The 27320-nt window shown below is 38.3% G+C and overlaps 1 protein-coding gene across 6 annotated transcripts in view; it reads right to left on the bottom strand.

Moving 5' to 3' along the window:
• PCNX4 (pecanex 4) overlaps positions 1 to 8014 on the bottom strand; it is a 62274-nt gene extending 54260 nt beyond the window's left edge. For 2 of the 6 annotated variants that reach the window (XM_027842924.1, XM_027842929.1), the window contains exons 1-2: positions 7906 to 7966; positions 7272 to 7386 (exon numbers count right to left, since the gene is read on the bottom strand). The gene's annotated coding sequence lies outside the window, so the exon portion shown is untranslated. Of the gene's footprint in view, positions 1 to 7271; positions 7387 to 7719; positions 7797 to 7905 lie in introns of those variants that run through there. The other 4 variants (XM_027842926.1, XM_027842927.1, XM_027842925.1 and 1 more) reach the window with 4 other exon arrangements.
• Between the last annotated feature and the right edge of the window lie 19306 nt (positions 8015 to 27320).

The following is a 27320-nucleotide window of genomic DNA, read 5'->3' as shown; positions in this document are numbered from 1 at the left end:
GACTTGCCCAGGGTCACACAGCTAGTAAGTGCCAAGTGTCTGAGGCCAGATTTGAACTCAAGTCTTCCTGACTCCAAGGCCAGAGCTCTAACCACTGCGCTACCCAGCTGCCCCTATGCTCATCATTTCTTACAGCACAATAGTATTCCATTACATTCATATACCACAACTTGTCCAGTCATTCCCTAATTGATCGGCATCCCTTCAATTTCCAATTCTTTGCCACCACAAAAAGAGCTGCTATAAATATTTTTGTACATGTGGGTCCTTTTTCTATTTTTATGATCTCTTTGGGATACAGACCTAGAAGTGGTATTGCTGGGTCAAAGGGTATGAACAATTTTATAGCCCTTTGGGTATAGTTCCACATTGCTCTCCAGAATGGTTGGATTAGTTTAAAATTCCACCAACAATGCATCAGTGTTCCAATTTTCCCACATCTTCTCCAATATTTACCATTTTCCCGTTTTGTCACGTTAGCCAATCTGATACGTGTGATATAGTACCTCAAGAGTCGTTTTGATTTGTGTTTCTCTAATCAAGTGATTTAGAACATTTTTTCATATGACTATAGATAGCTTTAGTTTCTTCCTCTTACAACTGCCTGTTCACATTCTTTGACCATTTATCAATTGGGGAATGACTTGTATCCTTACAAATTCTACTCAGATTTCTAGGTATTTTAGAAATGAGGCCTTTATCAGAGACACTGGTGGTAAAAATTCTTTCTCAGTTTTCTGCTTCCCTTCTAATCTTGGATGCATTGGCTTTATTTGTGCAAAAAAATTCTCAATTTAATGCAGTCAAAATTGTCCATTTGCATTTCATATTATTCTCTATCTCTTGTTTGGTCATAAATTCTTCCCTTCTCCATAGGTCTGAAAGGTAAATCCCTTTTTTCTTTGATCTTCTTCCTTTTATACCTGCCTTTTTGTGTACCTAATCTATTCCACTGATCCACCACTCTATTTCTTAGCCAGTACCAAATAGTTTTGATGATTGCCACTTTACAATACAGTTTTAGATCTGGTATGGCTAGGCCACCTTCCTTTGCTTTTTTTTTTTTCCATTAATTCCCTTCATATTCTTGACCTTTTGTTCTTTCCAGATGAATTATTATTTTTTTCAAGTTCTATAAAACAATTTTTTGGTAGTTTGATTGGTATGACACTAAATAAGTAAATTAATTTAGGTAGAATTGTTATTTTTATTGTATTAGATCAGCATACCCATGAGCAATTGATATTTTTCCAATTATTTAGATCTGACTTTATTTGTGTGATAAGTGTTTTGTAACTGTATTCATATAGTTCCTTGGTTTGTCTTGGCAGGTAGACAGCCAAATATTTTATATTATCTACAGTAACTTTAAATGGAATTTCTCTATTTCCTGCTGCTGGGCTCTGTTAGTAATATATAGAAATGCCAAGGATTTATGTGGGTTTATTTTATAACCAGCAACTTTGCAGACAGAAGTAGTGAAACACAGGAGAACCAGGAGAGTAATATTATGAAAACTCACTAAGGGTGGTCAACAGTTTCAAATGAAGTAGATAGAAAAGATGACAAGATGAGAAAAGACAAAAAGATTTGGCAATTAAGAGATCATCGGCAACTTTGGAGAGAAGCTTCAGTTGAATGATGAGGTCCGAAACCAGATTTCAGAGATTTTAGAAGAATAAGTGGAGATAATAGAGTCTAGTGAAGGTTTTTTTTAAAGGAGGGAAAGATCTTAAGCACATCCTAGGGCAGTAAGAAAGGAACCAATAGACAGGGAGCAGTTAAAGACTTGAGAGAAGGGATGATTCATAGGGCAATCTGCTGGAGGAGACAGGAGGAGATGAGATTAAGTCCACATGTGGAGAGGTTAACCTTGGCTAGAAGGCTATCTTTTTGTCAGAGATTGGGGAAAAGGAGGAAAGTGTAGAGGATAATGTGAAAGGGTTTTGAGATGAAGAAAATAGGCTCACATAGAATAGCTCATATATATTAAGAGGCCCTCAGTTATAAGAGAGGTGATAGGAGAAGGTGTAGAAGCCTTGAGAAGGAAAGTGAAGATTTGGAATAACTTCTGTAGGTAGTAAAAGGAGAAGTCTACTTCCCCTGCTATATCTCCCCACTCAGAGGGGCAGGGATTGTTTCATTTATTGTACATGTAAACACAGTGCCTGGGCACATAGTACATTCTTAATAAATGCTTGGAATGATGACTCACCTTCTTTTTATTTAGCAAAACTTACCAAGATAAACCAGAACACTAATATCTATATGATTTTTCTTCCACTTTCTAATTTAGAAGGTAATAGGGAAAGAAGGAGGTAAATATATGAGTGAAAATGGTATTTTATTTCTGTTGAGGGCCTCATCATTCTATCAGGTAATCCAAGTTTTGAATCTCTGTGTTTTCTGCACTTCCTCACTCTCCTTCACCCATGTATCCAATTAGTTGCCAAATATTCTTTTTATATCTACATCACCTCTCACATCTCTCCCTTTCTCTCTACCCCTGCATTTACTCATTCAACAAATATACACTGAGCACCTACCATGTGCAAAATAATGTTAATGTGCTACGAGGAATACAAAGATGAGGAAGATTTTATACTTTTTTTCATAAAGCTTAAAGTCCAGTAGGGTGATGATACCTACACATACAACTATAATATAAAATGTTAAAATATTATAAAAAGGATACAAAGTTTTATGCTAAATCAGAGGTGGTAAATATTACTTTTCACTATTCCTTAAAAAATGTGTAACTTACAGTTTGTCCAAATTCAATTCATAAAATGAAACCAGAATCTAAGTGTTTTCTGTAGGTTTACAGGTAAAAAATATAAAAAGTTGGAAAGAAAACACTGGACTACTTAAGGGAAACTTCTGCCCAGCTCCTTGAAAATTACCTCAAGAAACAGAAAATATCCCCAAATGAAGCAGAGAATCAGCGAGAGAAATACCATTGAAATATTCACTACTCCTCTAAAAAAAGTCACAACCAAGGACCATGTGATGAGCTCTAGATCTAAATTAGTATTTAGAAGTCCATTCTATATAGAACTAGAGTCCCTATCTAGGAGACCCTGGCTTCTAGATCCTCCAACCCATTCAGGACTACAGCAGGGAGAAGGGCCTGGGCTCAACTACACCATCTGAGACTGGGAATGGGTAAAATTATGCCCCCACCTATAGGGTCATGGTCTAGAATTTATTGTGGGCAGGTCACAAGAACCAGGATCCTAGGCTTAGCCTTCCTATCCAGGACCATGATCGCCACCTCAGTGCTCCAGACCAAGACTGCTGAAGTATAAGGCTAAGAAACTACTGTCAACCTGTCTTGCTAGCTTCCCTACTCCAACACCTGAGAGAACAGTGTGACTTCTTGTATTTATCCACTCCCATTCCAAGTCTAGAATTGAGGAACTTCACTTACAACTCCAGCAACTGTAGAAGAAAGAAAAATTCAAGAGAAATAGATAGGAGAGAGACCTTTGTCAGTCAATCCTACCAGACAACATGAAGTCACAAGAAAACAGAGGAAAACTCCTAAGATAACGAAATAATACTATGAGTTGAGACTCCCAAGATAAAATTCCAGAAGAAGAAAATAATTTCAGCAATAATTAAAAAGTATGACACCCTATGGGGAAAAAAGGATGAACTGGTCACAAGGACTCTGAGAGAGGAAGGGAGAAATGTAGCAAGAGATCAAGATCAAAATAAAGCATCTGAGGAAAAACTTAAGGAGAATAAACAATAAGAAGAGAAGTTGGAAAAATTAACCCATGGAGAAGACATTTTGATAAAAAGAACAATGAAAACAAAACTCAAAAATCCAATGATACAACAATACTAGAATACAAATGAAAAGTACTAAAATATAAGAACATATGAGGCAGATTTACAGTAAAAAAATGAACTGAAAAACAGGACAAGGAGAGTTAAATTAAGAATCAATGAATCCTCTAAAAAGTGGCCAAATAAAAATGCAGGATAGCATGTTTTAGGGGGAAAAATGCCCAGAGCCAGGGCAAAGGAAAAACAGAAAGAATCTGTTAAGTACCACCTAAAAGAAACCCCAAATTTAACACATTCAAAAGTGTGATTGACAAATTCCAAAAAGTGTTCAGGTCAAAGAAAAAAGTACAAGGAACCAGAGCAAGGTTTACACAAGATTATGCAGCAACTGCAATGAAGAAAAGGAAAATTAGGATTAAAATTTATTGAAAAACAAAAAGAGAAAATTCTAAAATCAAGAATAACTTATCTTGAAAAGCTGAACATAATCCTACAAAGAAAAAAAAATAAGTCTTTAATAGAAGAGAAGACTTCCAATCATTACTACTGAGAAAATCCTAAGAAGATAAACAAGTTCAAGCAATATGAAAGGACTAAATGATGATGAAATCTTTACATCTTAAAGGGAAAAGAAGAGTCTATTGTTCCTCCAGACCTCTTGAAGGACAAAAGTAGACTGAGCATGTATGTGTTTAAAAGAGAAAATATAGAGAATGGGAAAAGGAGGGAAGAAGGGAAGTTCTCTTAATTGGGAGGAGGGAAGAGAAGGAAGCAGGAACAGGAATCTTAAGAATATCAATTGTATTTGAGTCAGGAAAGGAAATGTTAGGGGAACAAAAAGGGTATAGTGTAGAAATACAACAAAGTAAAAGGGGTGGAATTTAAGAGAGTGTGTAGAGTTGAAAAGGAGATAGTCACAAGCAAAACAAAATTCTGGGTATAGGGGAAGAAATAAGTGGGATCAGACCAATCCCTCCTCTATCTCTCAGAATCCCTGGATTCCTTCAAGATTCGGCTCAAATAATATCTTCTACAGGTCTTTCCAGGACCCCCACCTACTAATGCCTCCTCTTTTAAGGTTATTTTCCATTTAATTTTGTATGTATCTTGTATGTAATGTTGACTACTCCGTTAGAATATAAGTTCCACTAGGATAGGGCTTTTTTTTTGTATCCCCAGAGTTTGACACAGTATCTGACACTATAACACTATAACTATGACACAGTAATTGCTTAATAAATGTTTGCTGATTAAATGATTACTTAAGACTTATTTAGGAATTATTTAAGGGCTGTATTACGCAGACCGAAATTGTTTCAGAAGTTGACTCCAGTTTTTAGTTAACTGGAAAGTGGGAGAAGGATTCCAGAATAGGCTCAGAAATTTTACAGCAGCCAGATTATCTGTAGAAATATAGCAAGCTAAGATTAGGCCAGTTGTATGGACTGGGAAAACTGAAAGGCCACTCTGTTAAGAGTATCTTCCCCTCCAAATATGTCAAGAATTAGGAATTCAATTCAGCAGAAATTGACTTGGAAGACAACTAGTCGAAAGCCTGTTCACTGAACAGTTATTTTCAAATGGAAATATCTTCTAGGAGGATTAAGCTTTAGTGTAAATTATTTTTAGAATCAACTCACTTTCTTTCCAACATCTAGCCGAGATTAAGATTTTACAATGCAGAATTATAGACTTGGAAGAGAACTTAGTAGAACATTTGGTCCTATCTCCCCATCTTGAGATAAAGCAAGTGAGATCCAGAGTTTGCATGACTGGCCCAAGGTAGTTACTGCTGATTGTTTACTGGCAGTACTTGGAATAAGAAGCTAAGTTTTCCCAACTTCTAATACTGTTATTTTTGTTACACTATATTGCTTCTTGAGAAAAGAATGCTTTGATTTGAGAGGGGAGAGGATAAGGGAAGAGTAGTTCTTTAAAGCAAGAAACTTCAGTGGGGTAAAACTGGTCTCAGTCAGATGCCAAAACAGGGAATTGAGCAGAACTCAGTCTAAGGGGACAGGATCCCTGGGAGATGATAAAGAAAGACTATCTTTTTTTTGCTTTCCAATGTTTCCTAGGGAGTTGCTAGAGATAGCTCTGGTACTATTGAAAATTATTCTATACTAGCTGTGTGACCCTGGGCAAGTCACTTACCCCCGATTGCCTCACCTTAAAAAAAAAATATTCTATATAAGAACCTGTACCATCAACTGCTGATGAGTATAAATTCACTTAATACAATTAAAGTACTAAAACAGTAGTCCTTGAACTTGAAATTGTTTTGCCTGAATCTTAACAAAAATTCAAATATTAATTGTCTACTGAGTATAAGTATTGTGCCAGGCATCTAGAGGGATAAAAAGTAATGTAAGACATACTTCCTGCCCTCAGAAAGCTGACAATCTAGAAAATTAATAAATAATCAAAAAAATAAAAACACTATAGAGGAGTATGGACCAAATGGTTGACATAGAAAATAAAGCTATAAGAGTTCACAAAATCTCAGGACTGAAATCATATATAAGTTCAGAGTTCAGAGAAAGTAACTTGGTAATAGTGTAAAGAATAGATTTCAGATTAGACAATTAGAGTTTGAATCTAAGCTCTGCTTACTGCCTGTGTAACATAGGGTAAGTTATCCTAATCTTTAGTGTACCCCTGTAAGTCGATGTCTATTTGTTTTGTATACATCCTGTATTTAATTATCTGTGAACATATACCCCATAGAGAATAAAAAGTTCTCTACAATAAGTACAGTCAATATCATTTTAGGGTCTGTATCTCTAGTAGACAGCAAAGCTCCCAACCTGGAGTAGGCAGGTGCTTAATATGTCCAGTGACTGACAGAGAATGAAGTTAGGCCTTGAAAGAGGGGTAGGACCATAAGAAGAGAAGAAGCATTCTTAATAGGGAAAATGGCATGTGAAAAGCCAGAGGCAGAAAAACAGAAGCTCTGTAGAGGGAAGAGTCAGTGACCAAGTGAATAGTTGCAGTAGAAGGCTCTTCAAAGACAAACAGAAGTGGATAAAGCTGGAAAAGCAAGGTCACTTTAAACGCTTTATAGAGAACAGTTTGTAAACTAAACTGAATGATAAACAGAAAGGTAATAACTTCCTAATAACTAATTCAAGAAATTAATATTGGACAAATTCCACGAATATATATGGAGAGATATTCTGAAATCCAGCTTTTCTTATAATTGTTGAAAGAAACAAATTAATGGGTTCGAATTTAGCAAACCAATGGCATGGAAACTAAGGGATCTGAACTGTAGAATTATGGAATTTATGTGGACAAAAGGGCTTTACGCCTTGTTCTTTTTAAAGTAAAATATGTATAAAGTTCTATGGAAGAACTGGGGTGAGATGCCGCTTTTGTGCAAAGCAGAGATTTTAAAAGCAGGACCAACGTGGTTCTCCATCTGCTCGGTAATAAAGCAACAGAGGTATGTTCCATATGGGCAGAAGGGAACGTACCTCATCTCATCCTAGTGAAGAAGCACAGACCAGGGCTCCGGGAGGCTGCATTTTTTAATTCTAATTTTAATTTCTGCGATGGGATGGGAGCTTTCCCCTGATGGGTAGCAACGACCTGCAGGGCAGAGAAAGAGGGAAGAAAAACCAAACCCTGCAGACTCGACGGAACACACATAAATACACCCTGACACCCCAAACAACACGATCTGCAACGTCCCCAATTCTACAGCCCGTCCCCCAAAGAGCATCGTTTCCATAGCTCAAGCAAACTTGACCTTGCAAGGCCCGGCCCGCGTCCAAGCGTTGCCAGGTTGCCAGGTTTCGGGGCGGCGCAGACCCCGCCTTCACCAACCTCCGGGGAGGCCGCGCCCACGCTCCGGCCCGGCCGAAGGCGCTCCCCGCCCCCATCCCGGTCCACCCACGGGAGATTCCCCCCACACACACACACCGCCAACGGAGCGAGCTCCACAACGCCGCCGCGCTTCCCCGGTACCAGAGGCGGCGCGGGCTGAGGAGACACGCTGCGCCCACCCCTCGCCCTCCCCCCTGGCTCTCTCTCTGCCCGCCGCCCTCGCGGGGGGGTGGCACGCGCCCCGGGGGATCTGGGGGAGGCGAGGGAGTCACGGTGTCTTACGGGGGCGGAGAGGAGGCGCAGCCAGGCGAGGAGGCCGTGATGATGCCAGCTCTGACCTTTCACCCGGACGCGCCACGACGTCGTTGCCTTGACAACCGCGACGTTTTCCTAATTGGGGGGCCGGTGGCTGGGCGGGGTAAATGCACGACCTCCATTTTTTCCTTTTCCTATCTGTTGCGCTCATCTTCCTCTGCTGACCAGATTCTCTGGGCGTTGTTTTTTTTTTTCTCTTCCCATTTCCTGCAGTCGTGCTTTGTCCTCTGGGTGTTACTGCCTGGAAGACTCACCCCCACCCCCACCGGGTCACCATTTTTCCCCTGTCTCCCCGTCCCCAGTGCCAGTCACGTGGCTGCTCGGGAACCTGGCTTGCTGGTAGCCTCGCAGCAGCTGCCCACAGCCTGCTTTTACCTAGAAAGATCAGACTTACTGCAGAATGGTCTGCTTTTTGTCAGTGGTGTTCAAAAAACACACTAAAGATTTAAAAAAAAAAGCCAACATGTTTTGCGGTCTAGAGGTTAGGGGTCCTGGAACCCCAAAATCACGACACCCGGGTCCTGCTCAAAAGAATTCGACCCAAGCCTTTTTGCTGCCAAAAACAAGGTTTATTGAAGATTCGCCATATTAGCTAGACTCTTTAAGGAGTCTGAGCATCTATGGGCTATTGGCTAGATTTTAAGAATCAGAGCCTCTTAATGGAGACAAGATGGACCTTATATACAGAAAGACTGTGGGAGGGATCTAGGAGTGACCAAGTAGTTTGGGGTGACGGGAGGAAGGGCCTAAGGAGATCTGGATGGGAGTGGTTAGTAAGCTGGGGTGAACAGAACTCCAGGGACCTGGACCTCATGGCCAAGGGAACATGGAGCCTAGCTAGGATTAAGGGTGGGAAATGGCCGGGGGCCATAGGGAGGCACGACAATGGAGGGGAGATTAGGTGTAGCCACAATGAAAGGCCAGTTGATGGGATTATAGCCTCAGGGCAACGCCAGAGATTTGGCCAAGTGGGAAAGTCCAGAGTTTTTCCTTTGTGGGTCCCAGATTCCAACCCCATCAATTAACATGCAGCATTCTTCCTCCTTTACTCCAATACATTCCTGTGTCTAACCAAATTCTGGCTCAGTTCCTAAGTGGGCAAACTAGAGCAAGTCACTTTTAACCTCTCTTGGTTTCATCTGTAAAATCTTAAAGGTTGGACTAACAACTGCAACAATATATAATAATAACATTTACATAACCCTTTTTGTGTGCCAGGCACTGTGCTAAACTCTTTTACCATTATTATAGATCTCTTCCAGACTAAATCTAAGATCCTATGATGATTTTGTCTTTATACCAAAATGGAGTGTTGTGTTCTATTCAGAGTATATCAGAGGTCCTGTGGATTATCACCCCACCCCCCACCCAATTACACTTCCATCTGGATGGTAATTAATATTGAATGAGATATAACCTCTGTGAAGACTTCTTAGGGTGGTAATGAAAAGACTATCTCGAAACTAGAGATAGGCTCTGAGAGAACGAACAGGCCATAAGTTTAACTCGGCCCTAAACCCTCTCCTGATTGCCACTGCCACGTCAGCATTAGGTATACTAAATAAGGACATGTATGTTTGGATTGGCTATACCCTGTTTCCTTGTTCTTTGGGAATAGGAAAGATTTTCGCACCTAGAATTTTCGCCCGCCTCCCAGCCAATGGGAGTAAGGCATAGTGGCAGGGTGGGAGTTTCTTGTTTTGTGTTAAGATATATAACCTTGCCTTTGTGCCTCGCCTCTCTCCTGCTGGTAGTGTACTAGGGGAGTAGACACCCCTTCTCGCCAGATTGTAATAAAGAGTAACTTTTGCTTCCTTGAGAAGTCTCTGAGTTTAATTGTGTTAGAGTTGCTGTACCACACAATATAATATTAACATATTGACATAGAAATAATATATTTATTATATTTATATATAATATGTGTATATATAATAAGATAAATTAATATTGTCCTACAGTAGTATATAAGAAAACTATTTTAACTGTAGTGTAGTGGAAAGACTACTGGACTTGGAGTCAGAAGAGATTCCAAATTAAAACTGCCTTCGACATTGATTTTATATAAGCATTGGCCAATCACATGATGGCTAGTTACTCATTTCTGAGCCTTAGTTTCTTCATATGTCAAATTGGGATAATAATGTCTATAATATCTACTTTACTCAGTGGTTGTGAGGATCAAATGAGATAATATAAGTGTTGCGTAGGTTGAATTGGCTTATAGGAGCTAGCTCAGGGAGTGTAAGCCAGCATCTCCCTTGGAAATTTCTGGGGTACAAGGACATGGTGACTCGGCATAACTTGTACCTGGGCTGCTGGCTACCTTTTCAGCTCCTGGGTTTTTTCTTTCTTTATCTTAGGTGAACAGATATCTATCCTGAGATGAATATGTCCAGGATTGGAGGTGACCTAGACCTTTTGTTTAGAACCGAATAGTTGCAAAGGGAAGAATCCTTGCCAGCTATTCCAGCACTCTTGGAGAAGACTTATGATCAACTAGCCCATTTTGCCAGAAGGCATGTACCAGGAATTGTTTGGACAGTGTAGAACTGAGTAAAATGTCAAATGTATGATCAGTGGAATCACAAAATGTTTTATCTCTAGATGTTTTCAAGCTCTCTGCTTGTTATAACAATAGTTTCCACTGCCCCTTGTTTCATTGCCCAGCTGTTGTAACCCTAAGAATCATTACATTAGGCTCATGGCCGAGGCATATTTTAAAAGACCCCAAGTTCATAATAATTCTGCCCTGGGAAATGTAGTTACGAAACATGAATGGCTAGTGTTTATGCCTCGGGTGGTGCAGTGGATAGAGTGCTGAGCCTAATGTCAGGAAGACTCATTTTCCTGAATTCAAATTTGGCCCCAGACACTTACTAACTGTGGGACCCTGGGCAAGTCACTTAACCCTGTTGGCCTCAGTTTCTTGATCTGTAAAATGAGCTGCAGAAGGAAATGGCAAACCACTCTGAAGAGGTTTACCTAAAATTCCCAGAAAAACCTTAAAACTTTTAGATTCCTTGTAGACTCACTTATCTCTCTTTGACAAAAAGAACCTGGCTTCAGTTTTGTTTACTGGTCCCAGGAAACCCTTAAAGTTTTAGAAACTGCCTTATTTTCCATTGAAAGCAAACTTCCCCTTCCAGCTCCCTTCATTATCTATTCTCATTGTCTGTTCAAATCACTCAGACACTCCAAAGGGAAATTCTCACCTGGACTCTTTTCCAAATGGTCCACCTCCCCAATCAATTGGCTTTCCCGTTGTTTTGCCTTCGTGGCCAATCCCACCCTTAATCCTAGCTAGGCGCCAGTGTTCTTTTCGCCCCAGCTTGCTGGCCACCCCCATCCAGATCTCCCTAGATCCCTCCTCCCCTCACCCCAAACTGCTTGGCCGCTCCTTGGACCCCTCCTCCCATCACTCCAAGCTGCTTGGCCCCTCCCCAGTCAGTCTGCACTAAAGGCTCACCTTTCTCCCATTCTGATGCTGAGCTGTTCTCAAGTTTAGAAGCTGAGACCCCTCCTGCCCGCCCATCCTAAGGACGTCACCTGGCCTGACCACCCTAGCCCCAGCCCCCACTCAGATTCTGAGCTTTCTAGACTGCCTCACGTTGCTTGTCCTTGGTTACCTGACCACCTTGAACCCTATTTAGATCACTGATGTTTGGGTTTCTCTGGAGTCTGGCCTATATGCTTATCTTTAATAAACTTTCTCTGGCTGGAAGAAGATCTGAGTTGAATTCATTCAGGCAGATCTGCGCCTTGATTTTGGGCTTTTTCCCACGATCTTGGGGTGCCTCTGTGCATCTAAGAGCACCCCAAAACCCCCTCCCCTTCAACTCCAGTATCGTTGCTGGAAAACCCCAAATGGGATCATGAAGAGTCAGACACACCTGAACTAGAACAAGAATATGCCTGTTAGAGAAGTAATGTTCTCTAACAAAGGGATTGATTGGGGTTTGGGATCCCAGCCCTGCTCCAGGAAAGGTCACTTTCTCCTATATGACTCCCAGAGCTATACCATCTCTTTATGGGACAAAAAGAAAACAGGGTCAGCTACAAGTGTTGATGAGAAATAAAATTAGATTAGTCAGCTGCTCCACTTTAATTGGAATAAAAGGACAGATTTCCCCACCCATCTGAAGTAAGGGGGTAGGAGCAAGGAGAAGAACCACCCCATGTCTATTTTTCTCTTATGGCTCCAGCTACTTGACTTAATTTTTTTTAATTCAAAAAATAAAACAAAACCAAAAAATAGTCAACTACTTCCAACTTGTCTCTCACCTCTCGTGGTAAACTCAGTTGTAAGCTCAGATTTGAAGAAGGGAACTGCAGATATCTCTGCCAACGGGCACTTGCAACCACATTGCTTTTCTTTCCAACACTTCCCTTTTATCCTCACTTTTTCAAAGGATCCGGCTTGCTATAGCGAACCCTCCTCCCCAAAGTAGGAAAAAATACAACTCCCAGGTTTTATAGCAGTTTAAACCCTGCAGGCCAACTGAAGCCTTCCCCAAGGGCTGTTACATTGTCAATGTTCACTTGAGAGCCTTTGGTGTTTTAGCTTTTCCTTTGTGTGTGGGAAATAAATATCTGTCCCATACCTGATCCACATCGTACATGGAGTATCTTTTTACTCCCAAATTTTGGGGAAAGACCTTAGACGTGAGCCTAAACCTAAATTATAGGTAATTGTCCCAGGTCAAGAAATTGAATAATGTGAAGAAAAGGGAGCCTACCTCCACTTTTTTGAGAGGCTAGCTCTTCCAGGACTGAACCTGATTGGACAGTATGCTTGGATCTCGTAAAGAGGGGCCACACAGTTGAAAATGGTTACTTATTGTTCAATAAATAAAGTGCTTAAGGACCTTAACTAAATTATCGAACTAATTGTTCAATAACTAAAGTACTTCCTGGACCCCAGCGTGTTGTCCAGTCGGGTTCAGTCCTGGGAGAGCTTGGCCTCTCAAGCAAGCAGGTCCTGGGACAATTTACCTCTAACTTAGGTTTAGTCTCATGTCTAGGGTTTTTTCTTAAAGCATCATCCTATGAGAGCCATTGCAGTAAGGTATAGAGTGCTCCTGTTGAAATTGGAGAACCTGGGTTCAAATTCCTGCCTGCAGTGACTAGCATAGTTGTTGTTCAGGCATGTCTGATTCTCCATGACTTTTTTCGGGGTTTTCTTGGCAAAGATACTGGAGCGGTTTGCCAGTTCCTTCTCCAACTCATTTTACAGATGAGGAAACTGAGGCCAACAGGGTTAAGTGACTTGCCTAAGGTCCCACAGCTAGTAAGTGTCTGAGCCCTGATTGCAACTCATGAACATGTCTTCCTAATTCTGTCCAGTGCTGTATCTACTGCGGCATCTAGCGGCCTCGACTAGTATAGTCCCTGGCACAGATGTGCTCGTTGAATTCAACTGAATGTGTGATTTTGGGAGAGTCAGTATCTTCATCTGTAAAATCACAGGAAGGAACCATACAATTTCTACGGTCTCTTCCAGTCCTAATGCAAGAATAAGGATAGGCATAATATAGTCTTTATAGTTCTAATGTATTTTATAGAAAATAGCTCGGGGAAAGTAATTGATTCTTATTAAGAAAGAATTCTTAAAATACTAATGTTTTAAGAGGTTATAAAAATACAGTATTTAATGAAGTCACATGAGTAGGAGAATGGTTACAACCATCTAAGAATTAGTAGTGGAGCTAAGAATTAAAAATAGTCGTATAGCAGACTAGTGTGTTTGGAGAAAAAAAAATGCTCAGATACTGAATAACCAAATTCTACATTCTAACATCAATAAGAGTCCTTTGTAAGCCTGGAAATCATTTTTTTATAGCATATAATAACCTTTCATAAATTATCTGTGACATAAATTCTGCAGAGAATTAGGGAATGAAATTTATAAGGAAATTTTTTATTGTATTATTTTATATGTACTGATATATATATACATTATGATAAAACTGCTGGATTCATTTTTATAAGACTTATAAAATCAAATAAGCAAGAATCTTGTTTTATACCATTAATGACTAAAATTGTACTCCTTGTGTCCTTATTTAACAATGAATATCTTTAAAATCATAGTTGGGGAGATGTGGTTTTCCTTTAGCAATGTATCTTTAGTAATATGTTGCCATACACATTTTAAAATTAGGTTCATAAATTTTGATTTTTGGGATGATTGCATTTTATGTTATTAATTGATCTGGGAAAAATAGTATAGCGAAAATGGACTTGTGTGGCACAGCACATAGGAAAGAACTATATTTGCATGGATATGCATGCTGCATCATATTGTGAGAATATTTATGTTCATTTATGTTTTTGAGAACAGTCAGGCCTATGAAATTTTCCTATTGTTATTATTCATCATTCCCAGGTTAAATAGTCAGGGGGACAAGATTTACAAACAAGCTCTGTCTCAAAGCTGGGGGCATAATTTTCTTTTATCATGTGTTTAATGAAACTCTTTGAATATTGAGGCTCACCTCTTCAAAAGTCAAATGAAAAGTATTTGTAGTAAGAATTATCGGGGTAGCTAGGTGGTGCGCAGTGGATAGAGCACTGGCCCTGGATTCAGGAGGACCTGAGTTCAAATCTGGCCTCAGACACATAACACTTACTATGAGCTGTGTGACCCTGGGCAAGTCACTTAACCCCATTGCCTAACCAAAAACAAAACAAAAAACAAACAAATAAAAAAAAAAGAATTATCCATGTTGGTTTAGAGATAGAGACACCTTGATCTATTAGGGCTCCCCAAACTTCTTTGTATAACATCAAGGTATCTAATGTCTTAGGCTTTGCTAAAGAAACTCAAAGACTACACTTATTTTTCAAACGGAAACAAAGGTTTCCTTTCACTCTGCTTACTGTTATTTTTCTCTGTGTCCATTTCCCTATTACAAGGTTCGATTAATGTACAGCAAATTTTTAAAAGTAGTAATTTGTAATTTTTCTTCCTTTCCCTGGCTCAAATACAGAAAAAAACAGGTCTTACCTCAAGAAAATAAATGCTCTTAAAGATCCACACAGAACACTGCCCCCTAAACCCCAGATTTCTTCCTTCAGTGGATTCTAGGCAATTCCATATCAGCATCCAACTTTGGGATCTGAAACAACTGGAATGTTTTTGCCGGAGGAGAGTGAGGGCGATGTGAGAGATGATCTCTGAGAATCTCTCAGGAATGGAGCCTCCTCAAGCAGTTAATAGCTTCTTGTTCTGTTGAAACACTTGCAGCTGGTTGACCTTGTAAAGAAACATGCTTTTCAACACATCTTGCACTTTATCAGAACTCCTCCCTTTCTAAAACTATTTACTCTAAAAAGAAAAAAGAAAACCTCCCGCTTTTCCTTGTCTCCAGGCAAGATGTGAAAGTGTCTTTGTTCTTTGTTGCTGGGGTAGATTGCCACGAATAGATTGTACCCTCAGAGCTTGCATTAATGAGTTCTGAGGAGGGGGCTGGGGAGGGGATTGCGGCTAGGACTTATGTAACTTGTTGATCTGAACACACCTCTGCTCTCTGCGGTGGGGCGCCAGTTTTTTGGGGTTTTTTTTGTGCTCTGGGGGAGCCCTTTCTCAAGAAAGCCAATAAATGAATTGTTCTTTTTGCTAATATCTCTGAGTCTCTGATTCATTGATAAGGGTTTCTGTACCCCACACAGGGAGTTGGAGACTGATGTAGAATTACCTTGGTTTCATGCCTCACCAGTGGGTAGCCACCTCACTCCCCTGTACTCTTTAGGAGGAAAGCCAATAATCCTGATTTCTTTACCTTGTAGTATAGGCAGAGAATGAGATCCTACTTCAAATTTAAATAATAAAAGCTTAAGAAAAAAGTGCTGTTAGTGTAAAAGAAGTTGATTTGTGTGATATGTATCACAAAGTACAATGGGATAGAAGTCAGAGTAGCTAGGTTACCGCTCTAGATCTCTTATTTACTCACTATCTGACCTTTGTAAACCATACTTAGCTTTTTGGAGAACTAGCTTCCTTACCTGTAAAATTAGGAAATTAGATAAAATGCTATCTAAATCTCTGAAATGCTATGATTTTATGTCGTGCTTAGCATACTAAGGGTTTAAATAAAGGACGTCCTATGGAACAGATTAAAGCAATTTCAAAAAGGATGATACCTAATAATGCTAATAATTGCTAACATTTATATAAATGCTTTAAGTCTTACAAAGTACTTTAGAAATACTATTTCATTTCATCCTTTCACAAGCCGGTGGTCACATTTACAGAGAAAGAAAAGAAGTCTCAGAGAGATGTTTAATAGCTTGTCCAGGTTATACAGCTAGTAAACAACAAAACTGGGAGTCCCAACCTTGATCTTTTGACTCCCAAGTTCAATGTGTTTTCCATTACTTCACACACATATATAACCATAGATGTATTTTAGATCTAATTATACTAACAATTCACATTTATATGGTACTTTAAGATTTACAAAGTACTTTGCTCACAACATTTCTATGAAGTAGGTATTACTTTTCAGCCTTTTACAAATGAGAAAATCCAGGCTCATAAAGGATAAAAGCCTTGCCCAGAGTCACAGTGCATGGAAGGAGGTGCTCAGCTGGGTAGAGTGTAGCATTTTATTTCCTCTATCCTAAAACACTTTTTTTTCAGCACAAAAAATTATATTACCCTTCCTAAAAGAGCAAACCTAAAAATAAAGATAATTAATTGAACGTAACTACCATAGCAATTCTCCAAAAGTGAACATCTTTCCAATGACAATCATTCCTAACAAGGAAATAGCACACAATATTAACAATGGATTAATATATCACCTTAGTCATTGTTTTATACTCTGAGGGGCCTCTCTTTAAGGTCAGTTAAATAAACAACATTTCAGACCTCGAAATGTGAAGACCCCTGCTGTTGTAAGGGTCAAATGATTTCCCTTTTAGCCCCTTTTGATTAAAAACAGAGCAAGAAAAAGTACTGGAACCCTCAAAGATGATTTTGAAGAAGGAGAAGAGCCCAGGTTACACAAACAGCAATCAGAGACCATTAAGAAAACTGTGACAAGTGCTTGCTTCATTCTTTCTTTCTTCAGACTGCAGGGTAAATGGCATTTTACATTTCAGTCTTGTTGCATTTAAAGTAAGGCCCCCAGCTAAGTCATTTTCAAGACCAACTCCAATCAAAAGATATTGCTTAAAATTTCCCTATTACTGCAGGAGTGAAAGGAATGATTGCCTATGCTGATGAACCAAGAGGATTTCCTTGAAAAGAATTTGATAGTTTTGTCTACCATTCCCATTATAATGTGATTACAATCTGTGAAGTGGCTTAAAAAGAGAAAAAGATTGACTCATACTGAATATCAAGATGGTTTAAGACAGCTGTCTTTAGTTGCCAATTTTACAGCATTGGTTTTGTTTTGCTTTGCACAGAAGGGGAACTCAAAGTCTAGGATTGATGTTTCTATGTATTATTTATCTTTATCATAATTATTTTATTTATTGAGTTTTTTATAATTTATTACAAAATTCACATACATGAACAAAGATGAACATTGCTTTATACAAAGAAGAGAAAAAGAGGATTATATATGAAATTGTGAATCTTATGTATAACTTTGTTAAATATTAAATTTTAAATAGTAGTATAAACTACTTTTTGCTTATGTCATCTTTTGAATTTTTTCTGCCTTTATGTATTTTTAAGTATTTCACTGATGTTTTTTCTTTGTTTTCTTTTTTTTTTTGCTTTACTTTGTTTCAGTGTAACCCATCTACATCCCTCTTTCATAAGTCAGCTACCTCCCAAATAAAAAGCTTCCCTTGTAACAAATAAGTATGGTCAAGAAAATAAATGCACACATTTTTTGTATGTCAGAATATATGTCTCAACCTTCACCTATTCATCACCTCTCTGCCAGGTGGTGGGAAATACACTTCAGTATCGGTCATCTGGAGTTATAAGATCATTGATCTAGAATGGAAAGGAAACAACCAGATCATTGGATCCAACTCTCTCTTTTTAGAGGTGTGAAAACTAAGGTCAATCAAGGTTATTTGATTTGCCTAACTTAGGGGTGGGGAACCTATGGCCCGCGGCCAGAAGGCCACATGTGGCTCTCTAGGTCCTCAGGTGCCACCTTTTGACTGAATCCAAACTTCACAGAACAAATTCCCATAACAAAAGGATTTGTTCTGTAAAGTTTAGATTCAGTCAAAGGGCCACTTGAGGACCTAGAGGGCCACATGTGGCCTCAAAAGTTCCCCACCCCTTGAGCTCCTTGAGAAAGGACTGCTTTTTACCTTTCTTTGTATCTCCAGTGCTTAGCATAGTACCTGGCACATAAAAGGTGCTTAATAAATACTTGTTGACTTGCCATAGCTAGAAAGTATCTAGGGCAGGATTTGAATCCAGGTTATCTGGAGTAAGTCCAGCTTTCTATCTACTATACTACATTGTTATGATCAGCAATTGCATTGAGCAGAGTTGTTAAGTCTTTTAGTTTTGTTTTCTTTACAATATTATAAACATTATGTATATTTTTCCTGCTTTTGCTCACTCTACTCTCCGTCACTTCTTACTAACCTTCTCAGGTTTCTGGATTTTCCCTTTCATTATTTCTTATGGCCCCAAAATATTCCATTATATCTGTTGTAATGAGGTTTATAATTTTCATATTATCATGATATATGTAATGATTATATTATCTATTTAGATTTGTTGGAGCTTCTCTACTTTCCAGAGGACCCTGACTTGGAAAGTGAGATTACAGCCAACATGCTGCTGCTGAATCAGATCCCCTGTCATGCTAACAAGCCTTGAGTTTGTAACTGCCAAGTGAACCAAACCAGGTGCCTCCCTTCTGTTCCCAGATATGCTAACCCTGGTTCTGTGCCCTGCTGAACAATCACAAGACTCAACGACCCTAATGACTTGTTAATTGTTCATATAAGACCCAAGAATGCCTTTGTTGTGGTCCAACCATTTGTGGTTTTCACACTTAAAAACCTTACCCCTGCCATAAGCAGGTGAGCTTCCCTTCTTAGGAAGGTAGAATTCACTTGCATGTCATTCCCCTCACTTTGAAATTAAACTTCTATTTGATTCCTGACTCTCCTGTCTCTAGCCTGCTCTGTTAGGCTCTGGCCATCCACAGTTAGAGGCCAGTTCGGTCTGGTTGACATTTAAATGACCAGCTAACACATTCATATTCCATTCTCTAATTGATGATATCTATTTCCTTTTCAGTCATTTGGTACAACACAAAGTGCTACTGTAAATATTTCTGTACATATGGTTCCTTCCTTCTCTTGGATCTCTTTGGGAGTATATACTTAGTGGTGGTGCCACTGGGTGAAAAGATATTTATAGTTTAGTGACATCTTTGGTATAGTTGCAAATGGTTTCCCAGAATGGTTGAACCACTTCATAGTTTCCAATAGTATTTAGTTTTGCTGACCACCTATCGTACCTCTAACAATGGGCAGTTTCCTTTTTTGGTCATTTTTGCCAATCTCATAGGTTTGATGTAGAAACTCAGAGTTCTTTTAATCTGCATTTCATTTATTATTAGCAATTTGTAACAAAAATATGGCTACTGATAGCTTTCCTTCTTTTGAGAACAGCCTGTTCATGTCTTTCAATAAATTATCTGTTGGGGAATTACTTTTATTCTGCTATATTTGTGTCAATTCCCTGTATGTCTTGGTATCAGACCTTTATTAGAGAAACATGTGAAGACTTTCCCCAGTTAAGTTTCCTTTCTAATTCTAATTGCATTGATTCTGTTTTTGCAAAATCTTTTCAATTTTATACAAACAAAATTATCCATTTTATTCTCCTGTGATCCTCTCTGTAGCTTGTTTGTCAAGAACTCTTCCATCCATAGCTGTAAAAGGTATCTCTTTTCTTCTCTTATTTGTTCATGATGTACCCTAGAGGGATCTAGGTCATCTGTTCATTTAGAACTTACTGTGGTATATGCTATTGGTTTAAGCCTAATTTCTGTCAGAAAGTTTCCAGTTTTTCTAGTAGTGTTTGCTGAATACTGAGTTCTTTACAAAGTGATTTGTATATTTAAGTTTATCACCGTACTTTAGATTGCTTCTGGGTATTGTGTGCCTAATCTGTTCCGATAACAGACCTGTTATCGGAACAGATTAGGCACAAAATCAACTTTTCTATTTTTTTTTAGTTTATAGTTTGAGATCTGGTACTTCTATGCCCCCTTATTTACAACTTCTTTTCATTATTTTCCTTGATGTTCTTGACTTTTTGTTCTTCCAGATGAATATTGTTATTATTTTTTCCTAGATCTATAAAGCAACCCTTTGTTAGTGTGATTGGTATAGCCCTGAATCTATAAATTAACTAATGTAGAATTGTCCTTTTTATTATATTAGCATGGCCTAAAAAATGAATGGTTAGTGTCCATCTAATTTTTTAAGTCTTTATTTCTGTAAAGGGTGTTTTATGGTTGCATTCTTATAAATCTTTGGCATGTCTTGGTAGGTGGCCTCCCAGATATTTTATGTATTCTATAGTTTTAAGCAGAATATCTTTTTATCTCTTCCTTCTGAGTTTTGTTGGTAATATACTAAAAAATTGATGATTTTTGTGGGTTTATTTTATGTCTTGCTGTGTTATTTAAGTTGTTAACATGGCAATTAGACTTTTAGTGAAATCTCTAGATTTCTCTGTCACATATCTGCAAAAAGTAATTATTTTTGTTCCTTCTTTGCTTATATTTATTCCCCAAATTTATTTATTTATTTTTTTATTTTATTGCTACATATAACATTTCTAGGTCTACGTTAAATAAAGGTTGTGACAATGGAATAATTGTTTTACCTTTCATAATACTAGTTAGCATTTATGTAGCACTTTTAAATTTCCAAAGTGTTTTACATATGTTACCTCTTTTGATTCTCACAATATTCCTGTCAGGTAGGTGTTTTTATTATCCCCATTTTACAGATGAGGACATTGAAACTGAGAATGATTAAGTGACTTGCCCAGGATCACAAAGCTAGTAAATGTCTTAGGCAGGATTTGAATTTAGATCTTCCTGACTCAAAATCCAGCACTCTATTCTCTGTGACACTTAGTTGTTAAAGAAACAGTCTATTTATTCCTATATCTTTAATGTTTTTTAAAAACAATTATTGCAATGGCCCTTGAGTCAGGAGGACCTGAGTTCAAATCCATTCTCAGACACTTACTGGTTGTGTGACCCTGGGCAAGTCACTTGACCCCAAGTGCCTCCAAAACAAACAAAACCCCCCCCCACAATTGTTGTATTTTATCAAAAGCTTCTTTTGCATCTATTGATATAATCATACAATTTTATTGTTTTAGTTATTAATATGTTTCATTAGGTTCATAATCTTCCTAGTACAATTAGGTCACAATTAGTGCCCCCACTATCACCATACATGATCAGGAGGGCTCTTACAACCAGGAGCCATGCAGTGTCCTGCCTACCAATCACCCTACCGTGGGAGCCATGAGACTATCTTATCTTATCTCAGCCAGCTATAACTGTGCCAAATGTTGGAGGTTGGCTTAATGGCAGCACTGTTCATTTAGGTTCAATGTTGGGACAAAATGAGGCACTCACAAGTCATTCAACAGTTAACAAAAGATTTGCTTTGCCTCATCATGGCAAGGATAAATAAGTACACTGTGAGAAGTCAGCTATTTGGGTTGAGTCAGTCTGGGTGACTCCATTTAAAAAACTCTTGAGTATGTGGCAGCTGCTTAAAATGGTGGTATGTGTGGTCATTAATTCCCTCTCCCCCTGATATGGTAATGAAGGAGAGGCCAAGGTGACCCTAATCCCATCTCCTTGTAAATTATGTGGCCAATCAAGAGCTGAGGCAACATTAAGCCCCACCCCCCTCCTCAGTTGAAACATGAACCAATCAACATTGTCTTTCCATTATATGGAAATTGCTTACTTCTGTCTATAGAAAGTAGCACACAGATTGAAATGTGGCCTGCCCATCTGGCCTTTTTTTGCCTTGGCATACTGAATAAAATCTCTTTAACTCTCTGAATTTGCCTCTTTAATAAGGGTGAAGGCCCAAACAAAGATTTCTTTTAACAATACAGTGGCACTTCTCTCTACTCAGCCACCTTTCAATATAGTATTCAGGTTTTTTGTTTGGTCATTTTTTTCAGGGAGTCTGGTGATATTTAAATTATCTTTTCTTGAAATGTTTTCTAGGTTAGTTGTTTTTTATAGTAGATAACTTTCATGTTTTCTTAATTTTTCAGTCTTTTGACTTTATTCTAATATTTTGTTATCTTACTGAATCACTGATTTCTATTTGTTTCATCTTATTTTTTCTTGGGTAAGGTTTTCCATCTTGTATTGGAAGTTATTCATTTTCCTTTCAATTTTTTTCCCTCAAAAATGCTAATCACATCTAATTTACTTTTTTATATCTTCATTTCTTAAAGTCACTTCTGGAGTCCTTGGGGCTAAGCCATTTTTCCCCCCAGTGAGGGTTTGCTTATACTTGTTTGGAGTTATTTTCTTCTTGTGGGTTTAGAAGTCCTTTTGGACTTCTTGCAACCCATAAAATTTCTTCTCTGTATTCAGTTTTCTTTTGTTTATTTACTTCTCTAGCTTCAGTTCCTGGGTTGGGGCTTTGTGTCAGAGCCAGGCTCTGTCCATGTACTCTTAGATAGAGTGACATGGCCTATTTGGTCCTATCCCCTCTTTGCAATTGATGCCACTGATGTTGATGTTTTGTTAGGGCAACTGGTACTCACCTCTGTATATACTCAGCAGCAGTCTCCTGCTTCTTTCTTACCTGATGGTTGCTGGCCCCCTAGCATGTTTCCATTCAGAGTCCCTTCAGTCTTGAATCTCCGTTTACCAAAGATCTGATTAGTTTCTGACCCCCTTTACACGTCCCCACTCAGAGTTCTTACAGGTTTCAGGTACTACTTATTTTCCCCTGCACACACCTCCCCCCCCCCCATCAGAGTTTTGTTTGCTAAGGTTCACACTGGCTTCTACCCCTTCTGGTCATTTTCCTCCCCAAGCATCCACAGGCTTCTGGTGGTCTGGACTATATAGAAGAATGCAATGCTATTTTTCTTTTGTGTCCTTGATCATTATTCTGTCTGGTGCCCTTTTAGATCTTTGCTGGGAATATTTCTGAGAAAACTCAATGCCTCTGGGAACTTTCATGTTGCCACCTTTGCTGTTAAGTCCTATCAAGATTTTTTTTTTAAAGTATAATTATCAATCATATTAAATGGTTGTTTGGAAGCCAAATAAATCAAAGTCTAATCAATATAGAGAAAGTTATAAAACTTAAAAACAAATTTTATCACCGATGTCAAATCCATTTCAATTTAATAGTGAATTTAATTCAATTTAATAGTAAAGAATGAGGGCAGCTAGGTGGTGCAGTGGATAGAGCAGCGGCCCTGAAGTCAGGAGGACCTGAGTTCAAATCCGGCCTCAGACCAAACACTTGACACGTACTAGCTGTGTGACTCTGGGCAAGTCACTTAACCCCAATTGCCTTAAAAAAAAATAGTAAAGCATGTTAGGTACCATTTAACATGCTTTTATGTCATATTATAAAAGGTGCCATGCACATGTTAGGTGCTCAACCAATAATTACTATATAAATTAAATACTAGGTATATCCTAATTTACATGATGTGTCTGGATGAGTACTAAAAATCCAAGTAGGGATTCAACTGGGATTATAGAATTATAGACGGAAAAGATTTTAGAAATCAAATCAAGTAATCTTTTCCTTGAATAACTCTGCCTTTCAATAAATGTTTGTTAAATTGAATTGAATCACGAACAAAAGAAAACAACTATTTGTAGGGTGGGGTTGTTTTTTGTTGTTGTTGTTGTTGTTGTTATTAACAAATTCAAATCCTTGTAGCAACTGAGTGAGAGAAATTCCAAAAACATTAGCAGACTCGGAAAATTAAATGCAGTACTTGGAACAACATTGCCCCAAAGCCTGTGTTTTTGAATAACTACCTGAAGCTACTTAGTGTTGCAATAAGTGTACTATAACATGTCCTCACTCAGCGTTCTTACAGGTTTCAGGTACTATTTACTTTCCCCTACACACTACCCCAATCAGAGTTTTGTTTGCTAAAGTTCACACTGGCTTCTTCTATCCCTTCTGGTCATTTTCCTCTCTAAGCATCCACAGGCTTCTGGTGGTCTGGACTATATAAAAGAATGCAATGCTATTTTTCTTTTTTTTCTTTTTCTATTTTTTTAAAGTGTACAATCATTGAGAGCTGATGTGATGTAACAGACAGAAACCTGGGCTCAGAATAGAAGACCTGGGTTTAAGTCTGGCTTCTGACAGAATCTGGGCAAGTCATTGAACCTCAGTGTCCTTGGCAACCCCCTACAAATATAAGTTACAGAGCAGATGTTGATTTGCTCTGGTTCAAAGGGAATTCCCTATACTAATGAAATCATAAATCTGGTAATTTATATGTGTATATTATGTAATACAAACACATATATAATGCATAAATATACATATGTATATATTACATTCTAATAAGATAGACTATGTATACTGGTAAGTAAATACAAAGTATATATGGTTATATGAAGTAATTTCAAGATGAAGAGAGTGCTAACAATTATATATATATATTTATACATATATGTTTGTATGTATGTATGTATGTATATATACATAAATTCCTACTACTTTTAATTGTATCTCTGGGAGCAGTATAGTTTATGATTAAAAAAAAAAACTGTCCTCTGAATAGGAAGATCTAAATTCTAACATTAGCTCTATCATTGACTATGCTAGATGCCAGTAATCATTCTATGCTTTTTTTTATTTGTTAAAAAAAGAAAATTCCCTCTTATCAGTTCTTAAGGTAATAGATATTATTTCTTCAAGTCAAGTCAACAAGTATTAAGTGCCTACTCTGTGCCAGGCACTATGCTAAGATTTATTAAGATTATTATAATAATGGGGGAGCAGCTAGGTGGTGCAGTGGATAGAGCACTGGCCCTGGATTCAGGAGGACCTGAGTTCAAATCTGGCCTCAGACACATAACACTTACTAGCTGTGTGACCCTGGGCAAGTCACTTAACCACATTGCCTAGCCAATTAAAAAAAAAGATTATTATAATAATGGACAATGAACTGGGCCCAGAACTGAATAAATGGAAGAAAATGATCTGTATTATATCCAGAAAACTACAGAGCACTTTTAAATATCTTAAACTTCTCCTTGTTAAAAAGACATATCTTGTCAACTTTGTGATCTCTGAAGACTGAAAATTTTGGATGGGCCATAGAGCAATGTAAATATGCATGGTCACTAACTGGGACATGTGGGCAAGTGGTTGTGAGTAAAATTGTCAGTGCCAGAACAAACCAGAGCTAGAACCAAACCCAAACCCAAGCAGAAAATTTAGTAACCAAGGAGGGTTTATTGAGTTCACCTGCAAAGATACCCCATTTCCACAGGAGGAGATTGCTTGAAAGAACAAAAGTACAAAGTTTATATAGGTTTAAATTTAGGTAGGAGGTGAATTGGGTAAGGGGTACCTTAGGACTGGACAGCTTGTTACTGGGGACTTGCAGGGTAGGAATAAAGGATGTGATATCCTTTGATTGGACAGCCCTATTGCTAGGGCTAGTAACAGGAAAGGTTCTTCTTCAGGTTAGCCATCTCTTGCAACCCCACCCTAACAGATAAGACTATCCTTACTGTTTCAGTAGTTAAAAAGTTTGCAGGAGGAAGGGAGTGGGGCTACAATATAAACAGGGTTAAAGGCAAGATAGAGGAACTACAGACAAAATGGAGGTGCTTTAGCTTTCTCTGACACCCACAATTCTCCCTGTAAGACTATAGTCTCAGAATTTTTTTTTTTAACAATTTCCAAATCAGTATCAGTCCAAGCAGAAATGATACACAGCTTGTGGAATAAGTAATAGGTCCATAACACATAGGGAACTGATAAATCAAGCAAAATTCCAAAAAGGTGAATAAAGAAATCCAATATAGTTGTAGCTTTAGGGGTGTGTCAAGACCTTTGGTACTGTCCATGATCTGTAGGTATCTGTTAATGGATCAGGGCAGGTTTGTGGGGTTATTTCCTTGACCATTTCCAGGTACTAGGTCACTTGTGGAGATTCTCTAGGTAAAGCTGCTAAAGCTTACTGATTAGACAGTATAATCTAGTAAAATCTGACAAAATCTAATCAGATTGGCCTTCCAGTAATTAGTTCATGTGGTTAAAAACCAGTTCAGAGCTTTTTTTCCCACTCCTACTATTCTTTTTTTTTAATTTTTAAAATTTTTTATTTTTTATTTTTTTATTTTATTTATATTTATTTATTTATTTGCAATTGGGGTTAAGTGACTTGCCCAGGGTCACACACAGCTAGTAAGTGTCTGAGGTCACATTTGAACTCAGGTCCTCCTGACTCCAGGGTTGGTACTCTATCCACTGCACCACCTAGCTGCCCCAATTTTTTATTTTTAACATGTATTTTTAAAACTTTGGGTTACAAATTTTCTCCCTTTCTCCCTCCTCACCCACCCTCATTGAAAAGGCAAGCATCTCCATACAGGTTATAGATGTGTAGTCATGCAAAACACTTCCATAGTAGTCATGTTGTGAAAAACCAGCTATATTTCCCTTCATTCTATTCCACCCCCCATTTATTCTATTCTCTCTTTTGACCCTGTCCCTCCTCAGAAGCGTTTGCTTTTGATTATCCCCTCCCCCAATCTGCCCTCCCCTCTATCAACCCCATGCTGTCTTGTCCCCTTCTCCTCTTATTTTCCTGTATGGTGAGATAGATTTCCATACCCCATTGAGTATGTTGTTCCCTCCTTGAGCCAAATCCTATGAGAATAAGATTCACTCATTCCCTCTCACCTTCCCCCATTTCCCCTCCACTGTAAAAGCCTTTTCTTGTCTGTTTCATGTGAGATAATTGTCCCATTCTACTTCTCCATTTCTCCTTCTCCCAGTATAATCCTCTCTCACCCCTTAATTTTATTTTCCAGATATCACCCTTTCATCTTCAATTCACCCTGTGTCCTCTATTGATCTATCTATCTATACATGCATATAATTTTTTTCCCTCCCACCACCCTAATACTGACAAAGAACTCATGAGTTACAAATATTATCTTTCCCTGCTGGAATATAAACAGTTCAACCTTATTAAGTCTCTTATGATTTCTCTTTCCTGTTTACCTCTTCCATGTTCCACTTGAGTCTTGTATTTGAAAGTCAAATTTTCTATTCAGCTCTGGTTTTTTCTAGAGGAATACTTGAAAGTCCCCTATTTCATTGAATGACCATTTTTTTCCCTGAAGGATTATAGTCAGTTTTGCTGGGTAGGTGATTCTTGG

This window comes from Vombatus ursinus, unplaced genomic scaffold, assembly GCF_900497805.2.
Source record: "Vombatus ursinus unplaced genomic scaffold, bare-nosed wombat genome assembly UNPS02014893.1, whole genome shotgun sequence".
In the NCBI taxonomy this organism is placed as follows: Eukaryota; Metazoa; Chordata; class Mammalia; order Diprotodontia; family Vombatidae; genus Vombatus; species Vombatus ursinus.
This window is presented reverse-complemented; position numbering and strand designations above follow the sequence as displayed.